Source organism: Geospiza fortis, unplaced genomic scaffold (assembly GCF_000277835.1).
Source record: "Geospiza fortis unplaced genomic scaffold, GeoFor_1.0 scaffold254, whole genome shotgun sequence".
NCBI lineage: Eukaryota > Metazoa > Chordata > Aves > Passeriformes > Thraupidae > Geospiza > Geospiza fortis.
In genome coordinates this window covers 1,630,599-1,645,630 of record NW_005054441.1, presented here as the reverse complement: position 1 = coordinate 1,645,630, position 15,032 = coordinate 1,630,599, and the positions used below count along the sequence as shown (strand labels likewise).

General features: G+C 45.9%; 1 protein-coding gene across 6 annotated transcripts in view; it reads left to right on the top strand.

Annotated features, from left to right (window-relative positions):
- LOC102035534 (excitatory amino acid transporter 4-like) overlaps window positions 1-15,032 on the top strand; it is a 39,249-nt gene that overhangs the window by 3,093 nt on the left and 21,124 nt on the right. For all 6 annotated transcript variants that reach the window (XM_031062229.1, XM_031062230.1, XM_031062225.1 and 3 more), the window contains one exon: window positions 11,550-11,666. The gene's annotated coding sequence lies outside the window, so the exon portion shown is untranslated. The remainder of the gene's footprint in view (window positions 1-11,549; window positions 11,667-15,032) is intronic.

Here is a 15,032-nt window from a genome sequence, read left to right as displayed (position 1 = left end):
TCCTGCTGGATCAGGGAACCTTTGAGTTCTCCACTTGAGGTCTTATGGCAAGGCTCTACCCCAAGGTGAACACAGGTTTTGTCAAAATTAGGAGCCTAAGAAACATGACAGAAGAGTGTCATTAATGGAGTGAAATAAAGTCTCTGAAGAAGAGGAAGTTAGAGTGTGGTTTTACTAGACAAAACTTGAGAGAATGAAATACAAAGTCCATGAGGAATGGTTGAAAGCAGATGGTTTTAGGGGATTCTGCAATTCAGTGAAGGAAAGCAAATGGGGTAGATTTCCTCTAGAGTTGTCTGCATTCTCTGAAGTCTTGTGGATTTTAATTCTTTTCCTTCCAGAAAGCCATTCAATAACAAGGTAGACTCCCTGTTATTGAATGGAAATCAAATTGCAAAATCAAACCCCAGAAGCCAACATAATGCTTCAGTCTGTAGTTTAAGATCTCACTTGGAAGGAGAGGAAGAGGAACCATGTGAATCCATGCTGAGGGAAGTGGTGATTTGAGGGAGCATCTGGAAAAAACTTGGAGGTGCTGCTGTCCCAGTGACTGCTGCAGGATCATCCACCTTGATTAAGACGTTCATACCACAGACCTCATTTGCATCGTGTCTAACTCTGCCTGCAGGTGCTGTATGCATGAGTGTTCGCCTGTCCATGGTGATTAAGCTTCAGCCTCTTGGTGTGTCAATGTCAGCATTACCATAAGCATTAGTAGCTTCAGTTCAGCTCCTCTACAGCAGCAGCTGACTGCTTCTTCATAGTGATTATGCATCATTTCCAGGGTCAGGTAGACCCAGGCTTATATAATTTGCCTGAAACTGTGGTGAATTCTTGACCACCAGAAGACAGTAATGCAGGTTCTAAAATTTCTTTAAAATAGTATATTCTACTTAAAAGAAAATTAATTAAAACAGGGCTATTCCTGTCCTGAAAAAGGAGGTCAGATTAGATGATCACACATGGTCCCTTTTGTCCTTGTAATACATATACAAATACACAGCATTGGGTGCTGTTGGAGAAGAGCACAATGCCAATGGCAATATGATATGGAGAATGGCAAAGAAAATTGGCCAAGTTAAAGCTGGAAAAATATATTATCAGAGCAGCAGAAGTGAAGCCTTTCCATCCTGTTTTCCCAGCTCAGAGGAGGCAGACACCCCATAGCAGTATCAGACCAAGCAACTTAAAGCAACAGAAAGGCTTTGTGACATCCTCTGGTTTGTACAACTTATCAATAGAGGATGCCCAAATGAAAGTGACATGCTGTTGTTGCAAAATCATGCAAGTTATTCCCCCGAAATAATTAGTTGCTAGTTCAGACATTTCAGTCTATTGGCATGGAACAAGGTGTATATGAAAGGTGCTCTATTGCAGAGTCTTAGCCACAGAAAGAAACCATGCACAGAACAAATAATAATTGTGTCCACTACTGTTCAGAAGAGTGTTGCTGCTACTGCCAGTGATTGTTTGCTTTTTTTTTTAATTGCTTGGCTACATCAAACAATACAGTGTAACCTAAACATAGCTCCTCTCAACACAGCTGTTCTTCCAGTTTTGGCCTTCCTACTACCATGGTTGTCCTATGGGATAACATCACTCTCTACTGCAGATTCTTGGGTTACCAGGGACCTTCTAACATCACTCAAGTCAGAAACTGTTCCAGAGTGATTGCTTCCAACACAATAATCTTTGCTTCTTAAGAACCCATCTCTTATTCTTGGGTGGGATTCCCTTCTCTCTAACTGTTCTTTGTTACCTCATCATCACCCACCTGTGGTGGCAGGGAGTCTGGGGAGTTAGGGAAGAGCAGCAGGAAAGTGCTGCAGAGGAGGGAACAGAGCAATGAAAAGACAAAGTGAGAAAAACTACAAAGGTGAATAACCCAAGCTCACTAGAGATAAGTCTGGGTGCACTGTGCCGATGTCACAGAGACGGTGTGCTAGTGAGATCCTTCAGACTGTAATCTCCATGCTTGGGGAAGGGATGGAGATTGAAGTGGCAGCAAAGAAGCAAGGGTTATTGATGGGTTAGAAACCATGGAATCATCCGAGAATGGTCGCACAGGAATTAGGGCTTCTCCCTCCAAAAGGATGGTGGGATCAATAGCCCAACTGACGTGCACCTACACCAGTACCCACGGCATGGACAACAAACAGGAGGAGCTGGAAGCTATGGTGCAGCTGAAAAACTATGTCATATTTGCCATCACAGAGGCATGGTGGGATAACTCATATGACTGGAGTGCTGCAATGAGTGGCTGTAGAGTTCTCAGAAGGGACAGGCAAGAAAGGGGAACTGTTGTGGTAAACCTGTGTGTGAAGGAGTGGTTTGACTGCCTCAAGATTAATGATGGCAATTGATGCCACGAGACTTTTGCTTTTTATATATATTTAATATATTTATAGCTTTGTAGACTATTGTTTTATTATGTAGTTATATAGTTTCATAGTTTACTTCAGTACTTTTCCAGTACTCTGTTAAAACAGATACATTCCTGGAATCCTATTCTAATCTTACTTCAGTGAACCAAGGCCATTCTTCTGCTTTCCTATGTATGTAGACTTAAACAATGTGGGCCTAGAACTAAGAGGGGAGGCTTCAGTAGGAGGCTAAACCAAGGGGGGAATTAACTTCTTATTGGGGATTCTTGTCACCTATGCTAATACACTAAACTTATAAAAGTGTCATAACCAATATCACATGTGCATTTCAGTGTGCATTCTGCTGTGCATTTTGGGCTGATAAAGGCATCTCAATGATAAGGTTGAATGCTTATGTTTATGGTTAAGGGGGAATGTCCATGACTGTCATAGACTGACCAACCAGGAAGAAGAGGCAGACAAAACCTTTTATAAGCAGCTGGAAAAATCCCCACAATCACTGGTCCTTGTTCTTTTGTGGGATTTCAGTTTACCAGATGTCTGCTGGAAATACAACACAGTGGGGAGAAAAGAGTCTATGAGGTTCCTGGAGTGCATGGAAGAGAACTGCCTGACACAGCTGGAAAGTGAGACAACCAGGGAAGCTGCCCTGCTGGACTTGCTGTTTGTGAGCAGAGGTGGACTGGGCGGGGAGTGACAGCTGAGGCCATCCAGACACAGCGATGAAGTGACAGAGGTTTTGATATTGGAGAAATAAGGAAGGAGGAGGGCAGAACTGCCCCCCTGGACTTCTGGAGAGCAGACTTGGGTCTGTTTAGGAGACTGATTGAGAGCCCCTTGGGAAGCAGCCCTGAGGGGCAGAGGGGTCCAGGAAGGCTGGACACTTTTCAAGAAGGAAATCTTCAAGGCACAAGAACAGGCTGTCCCCATGTGCTGAAAGACAAGCAGGTGAGGAAGAGACTGGCCTGGCTAAACAGAGAAATTTGGCTGGAACTCAGGGAGGAAAAGAACATTTATCGCCTCTGGAAAAAGGGGCAGGGAACTCAGGAGGACTTATGAGGATGTTGGGAGGTTAGGCAGGGAGAAAGTTAGAAGGGCCAAAGCCCAGCTAGAAGTTAATCTGTCCCATGCTGTAAAAGATAACAAAAAGTGTTTCTATAGATCCATCAGCAACAGGAAGGCCAAGGAGAATCTCCATCCCTGATTGGATGTGGTGAGAAGCATTGCCACAAAGGATGAGGAAGAAGCTGAAGTACTTAATGCCTTCTTTGCCTCAGTCTTTAATAGGAAGAACAGTTGTCCTCAGGGTAGCCTGAACTAGAAGACAGAGATGGGGAGCAGAATCAAGACCCTAAAATCCAAGAGTGAATGGCCTGTAACCTGCTATGCCACGTGGACCAGCATGAGTCCAAGAGTACAGCAGGAGGTGGCGAAAGAGGTCACCAAGCCACATGTTTTACCAGCAGTTCCCATTCAGTCAGAGAGGTCCTAGGTCACTGGAAGTCAGCAAATGTGAGGCACATATAAGGATTGGAAGAAGGATCCAGTGAACTACAGGCCAGTCAGTGCCATGAAGCAGATCATCTTAAGCTGTCACATGACATGTGTAGGACAACCAGGGTATCAGGCTCAGCCATCATGGGTTTATGAAAGGCAGGTCCTGCTTGACCTCCTTCTATGACAAGGTGACCTGTTTAATGGATGGGGGAAAAGCTGTGCATGTTGTACACCTCAACCTTAATAAAGCTTTTGACACTGTTTCCCACTGTATTCTGGAGAAACTGTCTGCTCATGGCCTGGACAGGTGTGCTCTTTATGGGTAAAAGCTGTCTGGCATTTCTGAACCAAGAGAGTGCTGGAGAATGGAGTCACATCAGGCTGGAACCAGTGGTGTTCTCCAGGGCTTAGTTTTAGGCTCAATCCTGTTTAAAGTTTTCATCAATTATCTGGACAAGGAGATCAAGGACACCCTCAGTCATTTCACAGATGACACCAAGCTGGGTGGGATGTTGATTTGCTGGAGGGCAGGAAATTTGCTCTGCAGAGGCAATTTGACAGGCCCAAGGATCAATGGGCCAACAAGGCAAAGGGCCGGGCCCTGCCCTTGGGTCACAAGAAGCCCATGGGACAATCCAGGTTTGGGGTAGAGTGGCTGGAAAGCTGCCTGGTGGAGAAGGACCTGGGGGTGCTGGTCAACAGTGGCTGAACATGAGCCCAGGTGTGCCCAGGTGGCCAAGAAGGCCAATGGCACCTGGCCTGTACCAGCCCCAGTGTGGCCAGCAGGACCAGGGCAGTGACTGTCCCTCTGTGTTAGGCACTGGTGAAGCCCCACCTCAAGTCCAGGGGTTAGTTTTTGGCCCTTCACCCCAGGAAAGTCACTGAAGGGCTGGAGCATGTCCAGAGACGGGAACAGAGCTGGGGAAGGGTCTGGAGCACAAGCTGATAAGGAGCAGCTGAGGGAGCTGGGGGGGCTCAGCCTGGAAGCTCAGGGTGAAAAGGAAGCTCAGGGTGATCTTACCACTGTCTACATCACCCTCACAGGAAAGTGGAGCCAGGTAGGGGTTGGGCTGTCTTCCTGGGGAGCAAGGGACAGGACAGTAGCTAATGGCCTCAAGCTGCACCAGGTGAGGTTTAGACTGGAAAAAATTCTTCACTGAAAAGGCTGTCCAGCCCTGGCACAGCTACCCAGGGCAGTGGTGGAGTCTCCATCCCTGCAGGGATTTAACGGCTGTGTGGATGTGGCACTCGGGGGCATGGGTTAATAGTGGGCTTGGCAATGCTGGGGTAATGGCTAAACTTGACGATCTCAGAGGGCTTTTTCAAACTGAACGATATCATGGAGACCATGGAAAAAAAAAACACCTATGGTTTGATCCTCCTTGAAAGCATGACTCAGAAGGAATGGAGTTAGATCAGACAAGGCAGGAGATGAAAGGATAAAGTCAGATGGCATTCATGTCTCTCTGTTGTGGGTATTCAGGTAACATGCTAGTCTGAAATGCCTCTTCCTGAGCAGATAGTTTTCAGAAATAATGGTCTGGAGAAAGGGACAGTCTTCGTATGTACACTGCTTTCTTCTGCTTCTGTGGCAAGGCACATCCAACCTGTGCTGTATTGAAGTCTATTCTTCTCCATAGCAGGAAATTCTCTTATTGGAAGATTTTGCCTGAGTTTCAAGAAGAAATAATATACTTGTAAGGGCAATCCATGGGAGTCGTACCGCCTGTCATTCTGGCAGTGTATTTCATAGTGCTTCAAAGGGTGTACAAAGATGGGCCCTGATAAATGCTTCTACCCACTATGAATTCGCTTGTGTGGTTGCATTGCATGTCTCTCTTTAGAGCAGCCCAAGCAATTGGGCACATATAGAATTCAGCTGTCCAAACTTATAAGTGGTGCAAGAAAACTTACTAGAGTAATAAAGAAGAATCTCATATTGGTATAAATAGTTATGTAATAGTTAAAATGCCAAAAACACACAGAGAAGGCATCTCTGGTCTGTTGCTGAAACAGACCGTGATTTTCCAGCCACTGTGACAAAGAACATAAATCTTGTGCTGATATTCAGCCAGGCAGCTGATGACTGTTGGCATCTTCACTGAAAATCCATTCTACACAGAAACTGCAGCAGTGCAGTGGAGAGAGCTGCTAAACCTGGGAGTCTGAGAACCAGGGAGGCCAATTGTGTAGTGGAAAGCACAGCCAACCACAGGCTGCAAGAGGCAGAGCGGAGGTGGGAAGGAAGGAGAGATGCAGCCTGATCATAGAAAGGAAGAAAGGAAAAGACAGTACCACATTGGCATTGGAATTGTCTCTGTGCAGCATAAGCAGTGGAAGAGAGATGCATTCCCAAGTCATGGGAAAAACACAATACAGTAGAATAATACAGTAGAATAAATGTACAAATACAATAAGGCAAGTGATAATAAAAAGGTTTTAAGAAAGAACTTGTTTGTGACATCAAACCTGAATCAAGTCTCAAGTAGCTCAGGGAGAACAACTGCTAGTTTGTAGTGCAGCAGACAAGCACAGGGCTGGGAGGAAGAGTCAGAGGTAGATTAGGGCAGGGAAGAAAATCAAAATGACTCCTCACCCCTCTTTTCATGCTATGGGAATCAGGTGAGTTTCCACCAGGGAACCTCTCAGGATGGGAGCAGGGGGTTTATTTTACAGTGGCAGTGGCAGTGCAGTTTCTCAAACTGAAGAAAATGGTGGTTTTGAAAAGTCAGGCATCAGAGTAACCACTGTAAGAATCTGCAGTTTGCAATGGCTGTGCCTGTATAGTGATTTAAAGGGATTGCTAAAAAAAAAATAAAAAGTACATAACAAATCACACAAACTCCCAATGCAGAACTCCTAGGAGTGTGCCACACAAGTTCCCAGTTTCCTAGTGTACCTGGGAGAAGCAGGGAGCATGAGCTGGGATTCAAAATAGCTAAAATGCCTCAGTCACACATACTCTCAGTAGAGCCAAGAAGAAAATGAGGGCACTTTAGAATGACAGAAACTTCAGAAATTCACAAAACTTTGTCTCACTCATCAGTTGAACCTACTCAGACAAAATTTGGGGGTAATAATTTTTGTCACTGGATATACAATTTTTTAGCTTCACTGTCTTTGTTTTGTTGTCCCATCAGAAATTCTAACCAAATGTCTTGGCAGGTGCTGTCAGTGAGAACAACATCACATGCTCTTTCTCTTTTAGGGCCCTGTTCTCATTGGCCCGTGCTCCTCCCTCCAGGCTGCATGCAGGAAAATTCACCATAGCAGCTTGGCTACATGGGGACACTGCAGAGCATCATGAGACCTTGATGTCTATAAAAAATGAGGTGAAAAAATTATGAGAGGCACTCACATGAAGAAAAACTACAGCTCGGGTAGGAGTAGATTTACATCAGTCTGATCCAAACCAAAATATTTATTTACATTTATGAATTTTCATAAGCTTCATGTATGGTAAGAGTTGAAATTTTGACTTTTTGTTAAAAAATAGGGCAAAAATAGATTTTGAGTGATTGGCATTTCCCATAGGAAGGAAATTCCATTACTTGAGTAGCTCTGTGAAACATGAAGGAATTTCATTTGCAGAAAGTCTGCTAACTTGTAATGAAGGTCACAGCTGCATAATTGGACTCCGTTCCCAGGGCCAGTGAGCAATGCAGGAGAAAGAATTAATACCAACCCCCAAATTAAGGTTACTGTAACAAGGAGAACAAGACTATAGAATTGCAAAATCCAGGGAGGGGAGGGCTGTAGGATTGCTTAACACACAAAGAAATCACATCTTTCCTCACAACAATTAGCAGCAAGGAATATCCCAGTGGCTTTTTACACTCCAGCAGAAAGTATCCATGTCCTAGGACAGGTCTAGGTGTGGATGGTCCATATCCATCCCCCCAGTCACCACATGTTCGGTTGACAGGGCTGTGACAGTTACCTGCCATTCATTACATCATGGTCCTGAAGGGTTTTTTTCCAGCAGTTCAGAAAAATTGAGCACTTTCAAAAGACTGATATGCATAGTGCTTGCTGGAAGCCAGGAAAGTCATGGGACAGTGGATGCAACCATCTACTTGTGTTTTGTGTCCCAGCCCCACAGCCTCAACGCCTCCTCCAGGCTGTGTGTCCAAACTGGACACTCTAACTGCCTTCCAACAGAGACTGACATGGGAGATTTACCTTATTACATTATGAGTCAACTCTTAGCCCAGTTATAGGTGTTTTGCTTTTTAAAGATCCAATAGAAATCAGTCTTTCTTAAAAAGTAGAGGTGATAAAGAAGGACTTGTTCTGCTGGACCTGCAAACCTGTCCTTTAGACACACAAGCCCTTTGTCAAAATTTGTCTCAAGAGTTATTTGCCCAGAACTTCACTTGTTTAGGATCTGGGTCTTTCCAATTTGGGCAGACATACTGATGCTGTCTGGATTTATGCCTTTCTTTCTTTTATATATTTTCTGTATTCTTTGCACATATATTTGTAGCTTTGTAGTCTATTATTTTAACTTAGTTTCAATATTTTCCTGGGCAGAAAGACAAAACAAATTCCAGTACCCTTATGCTGTCTTGGTTCTCCTTAGAAACCAAGGTTGAAACCAGCTCTTCGAGACATATTCTTATAAACAGGGCCTGGTCCTTATCTGAGGGAGGAGGATTTAGATGGTGCTAGAGCTAGGGGGCATTACTTTATGGAGTGTACTTCTAATTGGGGGAGGGTCTTGTCAGATATATTAATTTGCAGAATCTATAAAAATGGTACATGGGTTACTTGGGGCAAGCATCTTCAGCATTTTTCACCTAATGGATTGTGGACCTGAGGATCCTTATATAAACATCCCCCTTTTTATCATCCTGTGTCTGGCTTCTGTTTCTAGGACTAGAGAAAAGGGCATCAATACAGACCGAGGACGTATCTAAGGATGGAAAGGGTGCAAAACTGCCCTGTCCCTATGTAATACTTTTTGTCTACTTGTGGAATTAGCTAAAATAATTTTGAAAGGCACTTAGTGGAGGAAATTTCCAGGGGGCTGATTTTGGAAAGCTGTTTCCCATCAAGCCCCTCCTTTATCTTCAAGCAGCTGTGCAAGGACAGCATCAGAACACCCTCTGGAAGGAGACTCCATGACAGGAGGTGCAGTTGCCATGTCTTTTCTCATTGCCTCTCACAAGGTGACATTGTGAGTTTCGTTTTTACCCATTGTTGAAAACTTAGAGCATCATATGGCCTCTGATGTGGATGATCAAGTGTGCCTGGCAGTCCTAGAATGAGGAGAGACTTGGGAGAGTTAGCTGACCATGGAGTTTGTACGCAAGGATTGCTTTACCCTGGAAAGACTGCCTAGGCATCAGGCAGCTCCGTCCTGAGGGAGCAGAGCTCTTCACCTCCTCCATAGCTTCAGGCTGCTGCTCTGTGTCCTATTTAATAACACAAAGTTGCCTGGAAATTGCCACAGGTACAAGTCAAAATATGGAAAAAGTTACCTAAAGAGAAGGTTTAAGGCACTTGTAACTGCAAGTTTGTGGCTTAAAAAGGCCTATGGGTGCTAACCAGGGGATTAAAAACCAGGGTAGGAATTAAGAGAGATTCTAGGAGCCAAGCTGGACTTCAGGCATAGGAGGTGGAAAGGACAACCATTCACTGTTAGCTAAACACTGCTGCCTGAGGTGGAATCAGGCAATAGAACAGGATTTGAGAGGTGGCCAAGTGTGCAGCTGCTCTGCCACTCTGGGTAGCACCAGAAATGCACTAGTCCCACATAGGAGTGCTCTGCTACAGGTCATCATCCCCCAGCAGTGCCAACAGTGCTGCCAGGGGCCCTTCTGCCAGAGCAGCTTCTGGCCAAGCAAATGAGAAGCAGGAGCATGTGGAATAGGAGATACCCTTTCTCTGGGACTGCCTCAGCAATGGCCAACGTGAACCATCAGAAGAAGCAAAGAAAATCAACCATGTGCCAGGTTGGGCCACCACAATCAGTCTCCCTGTACGTCTGTGGCTGGACTGCCTCTCAGCCACAGTTCTGCAGGGTTTTGGTGCGTGGTACAGGCAGAGCACACCTGTTCTCCAAAACTAGAAGCATTAATTTGGGAATAAAAATATTTTCTTCGGTAGCCCATTCCAATATGTGTTTTTCTGGAAAGATGACAAACCTTGCAGAGCACAGTACTTGAATTTACAGTCCCCAGCTGACACTTGCATGACCTGAGAATGTTCTTGAACCTTCAGTAAGAAGATTAGAGTCATTAGCCATGGAATCATGTGAAGACCAAGCAATTTATTGGATTCAGAGAGTGTGTCCTTGTCTCCTAATGCAACGATGCCTTGTGTCTGGAACAAGTTTAAACAAGGGAGAATGACAGACACAGTCATGACTCCAAATGGCTCATTGAGCGAAGTCCCATCTAATCACCATCCTGATTTATGGTTGCACTCAATGATTTTAAAGTTCTTTTCAAACCTAAACAATTCTATGATCAATGTCTGAAAAAGCCATTTGGTCCTGGGAGTTGCTCTCTGTAACCTGGGCTGAAGAGGTCCAGTTCTCCTCTTCCTACAGCTGATGAGGACACAGGATTTGGGGGGGATTTAATTTCCAGCATCATCTATAAAATGAACATGATGCTTTGCCTTTGACCTATGCCTGACTAGATGAGTTCAAACTCTCTGGCAAGCTCCAGCTGCAGACACAACATGTCAGCCTTGGTATGCCAAAGCCAGAGCACACAGCAAAATCCCTACAATGGGGCCACCTGAATTAAGGAGAAGGCTACTTTCATTAAACAACTATGTCCATTGTGAGTCTTGTATCTGGTAGGGCTAGAAACAGACTTTAATGCTGTGGCTTGATTTCTGGATATAATTTTTCACTCTGCCACATTCAGAGGCCAGAGTGGGCTGTGTGGTGTTCACACCTGTAACCTGACTTGTGGTTTTGACATAGTGCATTGATCAAAATTTTGAAATGTGGGACTTTTATCTAAGAAACTGCATCAGGAATCAATATTTAAGAAACCAGTGAGCAGTGGCAGTTTCGCCTGTTTCCTTGGAAGCAGAGTCTGTTTCCCTGACAGACTGTACAGCTACTGTATTTCCTTTGCATGCTCAGTGAACTGATTCCTCCATAAGATGTGCCTAATACATTGAAGAGAAGCTGCAGCAGTTTGGCTGAGGCACAGACACATGTCTATCCCCTAAGGCTGATCTGGACAAACCACAGGAGTCTCTGGATCTCATAGGTCCTGTACACACAGACTGGACCAGTGAAGGACCTGCCTGTCCAATACTCAGCTGTTGCTGCTGGATGCATGCAGCCTCCCTTGTGGAAGGAACCCTTGTAAGGGCAGGAATGGAATGGGGATGAGATTTGATTTTCATTTAACAGCTGCCCTGCTCTCTGTTATTGCTAGCTGTCCTTGAAGCTTGTGTGAGGAGGCAGAAGAAAGTGCAAACCCACTGGTACTGCGAAACCCAATAAGGGCTCTATGCAACCTCCTGATGACAGGTGCTTTCTGTGCTCTGGTCTGGTGCAATCATCAAAGATTTTTTCTGTCTCCTCCTACATGCCACTCCCCCACCCCTTTCTGCCATGTATCCTGAGCATATACAGTCTTCCTTTCCTCTCTCAGGAGGTATTGCTCAGAGGTCTCTGCTAACACTGTACTTTTCTAGGGAGAAAATCCTGCTTCCTGCCTTTGAAAGAATTAAAGAACAAAACAACGCAGAATAATCCCCCAAGACGAAAACTACTTGCTTCCCTCTGTGCTTGGCAACCTGCAGTGGTTCCAGGTGAGTGGTTTTATCAGTGAATCTGAATGCATGAATAAGAGTGATGCCAGTACTAGGGGCTGAAGCAGGGAAGGGTATTTCCTTGGGCATGTGCATGAGAGTGGCAGGGATAGCTCTCATCTGCTTTAGGACAGGGAGCTGCCCAGTGGGGGGTGCTCTAAATATGTGATTCTGTGTCTTGGGTTGGGGTTAAATGCCTGTGGGAAGCTTGAGCGACACAACCTTATCACAGGACCTTGGCATGAGTAGGGAGCATTGTGGAGAGTGGCACTTGTCCCTCCAGTTTTGTACTTAGGCCCCAAACCCACTGCTCTGCTGGTGATCACTGTCATTGTAGAGCTCAACTGGGCTGAAATTCCTGCCTATTGTAGATTCCTCTCCCTTTAGCTGGTGCTCTCACAGAGATGGGCCAGTGACTGGGCCCTGAACAGATCTGTTCTCTTCCTGGGTCCATTGTTGTGGTAGGAGTTGTCTGGGAGGTAGCTTGCTGACAGGTATCAAGAAAGAGAAATGCCCTGCTGAGCAGAAAGCCCTTCCAGGGACTGCTTTAGCAATGCAAAGATGGCTGAGTTGGGCTTGTGAATGGAAATTTTCAACATAGGCTCTTTGGTTGCACTGCTTTCAGCTTGTATTTCCCTTCCCAAGCACAAGCAATGGGCCAGGCTGCAAAGGATCTAATAGCATGAGGGGTAAGGATGTCTCCAGCCAAGGGGAGTCTATGAACCCTGTGAGGATAGAGATCCTGGTCCTCAGGACTGAAAAAAAAGCCCAGGCAATAGCACAACGGCTGGATTTAATTCTCCTGATCACAGGCACTGAGCTATCAATGAGGAGATGTCAGGTGGGAGTGGGGACATCTGCTCCTCCTTTGCCATCTTTGCAAAGACAATCCCCACAAAGAACCTCTTTTTACTCAGCTGGCAGTAGGGGGACTGTAGCTTCCCACTCTGGAGTGTCCATGGTCTGCTTAAAAGCCAGTAGAACTTGAGAGCTGCCAACAGCAACTTTCAGACCACTGAGCAGAGTGACATGCCCCTTCCTCATAAGCACTGAGCCTCCCCTCCCACCATGTGAGGATGGGCTATTTAACTCCTCTCCCTTGGTGACCCAGCACCAAAAGTCCACCGCGGAAAGACTGGCACAGATTTTTCAGTAACCCCTTGCCTTGCCCTTCCATATCTGCCTAACTGTGCATAACACTTTCCAACGCCTCTCCTTCTGCAGAGATTTCTCCTTCTTCTCCCACCTTGGGTGCTTCCTTGCTGCCACCTGCAGAGACTTCCCTCACTGAAAATTCTGCTGGTTTTGATGTTGAACATAAAGCAGAGTTTCCTTGGAGACAAGAGAAACAGTGGACTCCAAGGTGCTGGTTATTTCACAGTCTGTCTGGCTTTCAGCAATGAAAACTAAAATGGGGTTGCATTAGCAGAGGGAAGAGGGAGCCTGGGGCAGCTGTCATTGAGGGGGACACCTGACATGCTTTTCCAGTGTCATCCTTTCAGCAGCATGGCTTGACCATGTGCCATGTGCCATGCCCCTGGCAGGGTGTGATGGTACACACTGTACCAAACACTGCTGTCTTGGGATTATATTGCCTCTCTTCCACCAGCCCCTGGAGGCTGGTAAACCTGGGAGAGGGTTTGCAATGGGCATTTCTATTTTGGCTGACTTCTGCCAGTCCCAGGAGTAAAACTGGCTAATTAGATTAACCCCTTTTTGTGTTCTTCTACAGACATTAGCAATAGTGGGACAATGTGTAAAGCAGCTGCATTTTAGTCATTGTTTCCCATCCATTTTTTCTGAATACTGACAGCTGGGCCTGTCCCAGCCAAGTGCCTGAACGCTCTGAAGAGTGGAGCTCTCCTCTGCTGTGTGTGATATGCAGATTTTTGCCTCTCTTGGGGCAGGTTATTTGATCATCAGCTGATATCTCTTGGACACATTAGTAATCAGAAAGCTGTGTCAGCATGTCCATGTGAGGGCAGGGGAAGCAGGCATGAGATGGCAGCTGTGTTCTGCCGCATGAGATAGTGGAGCACAGGGCAAGAAGGCAGACACAGTCTTCATCTGAAATTTTTGTTATTTTTTCCAATCCCACACACCATGGCAAGAATGCCCTGTAATGCCATGTCCTGCCAGTGGTCAGGACCTTCCCCTTTCCAAGAGGATTATCTCACAGTGGATCCACTTGATTGATTGCTCCCCCTCTGCTGTGTCACCCCTGAGTCCTCACAATCTGTCCAGCAGCCACAAGTGGCATTTGGCTGTTTCAATGAAGCAGCATTTTCTTGTTTGTCTTTCAGTGCAGTACAGAAGTGCTGTGCAGGGGTCACAGGGTGAGAGAATAGTGGAGAACCAACCATGTCTCTGTGCTAATTATAAGTGTAAATCACCTCCAGGACACTGCCATGGACAGGATGTGTCAGTGCTGTCTGAAATCTCGTAAAGCTTTGTCTCACAGCACATCAGCAGAAGGAAGGTCACAGCATTGCTGAGGTTGTCAGGGATCCCTAAACATCACCTAGTGCAACCCCTCTGCCCAAAACAGAGTCAGCCACAGTTGGTTGCTCAGGACTATGTACAGACAGCTTCTGAATACCTCCAAGAATGGAGAACACCCCGCTAGCCCCTTTGGGCAGCTTGCCCCAGTGTTCAGTCTGTCTTGCAGCAGCAAAGACACTCTTTATTCTTAAGAAGAATTTCCTGGTACTTCAATTCACGTCTGCCACCTCTCATGGTCACTGTGCAACACTGAGAAAGGTCTGGCACTGAATTCTTCACACCCTCCCCGCAGGTGTACATTGATAAGACCTACCCCAAGCCTTCTCTCCTTCAGGCTGAGCAGTCCCAGATCTCCCAGTCTTTCCTCATGGGAGATGCCCCAGTCCCTCCATCACCTTTGCAGTCCTTCAGTGGACTCTCTTCCCTATATCCATACTGGGAAACCCAGACCTGGACACAGCATGCCAGCTGTGGCCTGACCAGTGCTGAGTCGGAGGGGAGGGATCACCTCTCTCAACCTGCTGGCACAAGCACAGCAGAGTTTCTGGACTCTAGTGCTGGTCCCACCTGGGATGTCCTGGGAGTTCTGTGGTCCCAGGGGTGATGTACCAGATGTAGGCCTTAAGAAACTGTTATTAGGGGTTTGATTTTGAGTCTGGACGATTTAAAGTAGTCAGATATATTTCTTCATCCACCACAGCCTTTCTCTAACCATTACCTGGACAAAGCTAGGCCAGAGATCTCTGCAGCCCACCCCCATGCTCAGAACACTTGCTTCTTTGTGTCCTCTAAGCTGTTGCATGTCTCTGGAATGAGAGCAGAGTTGCATACAGGCATTAAGTAGATTTATTTTTATTTCCCTAC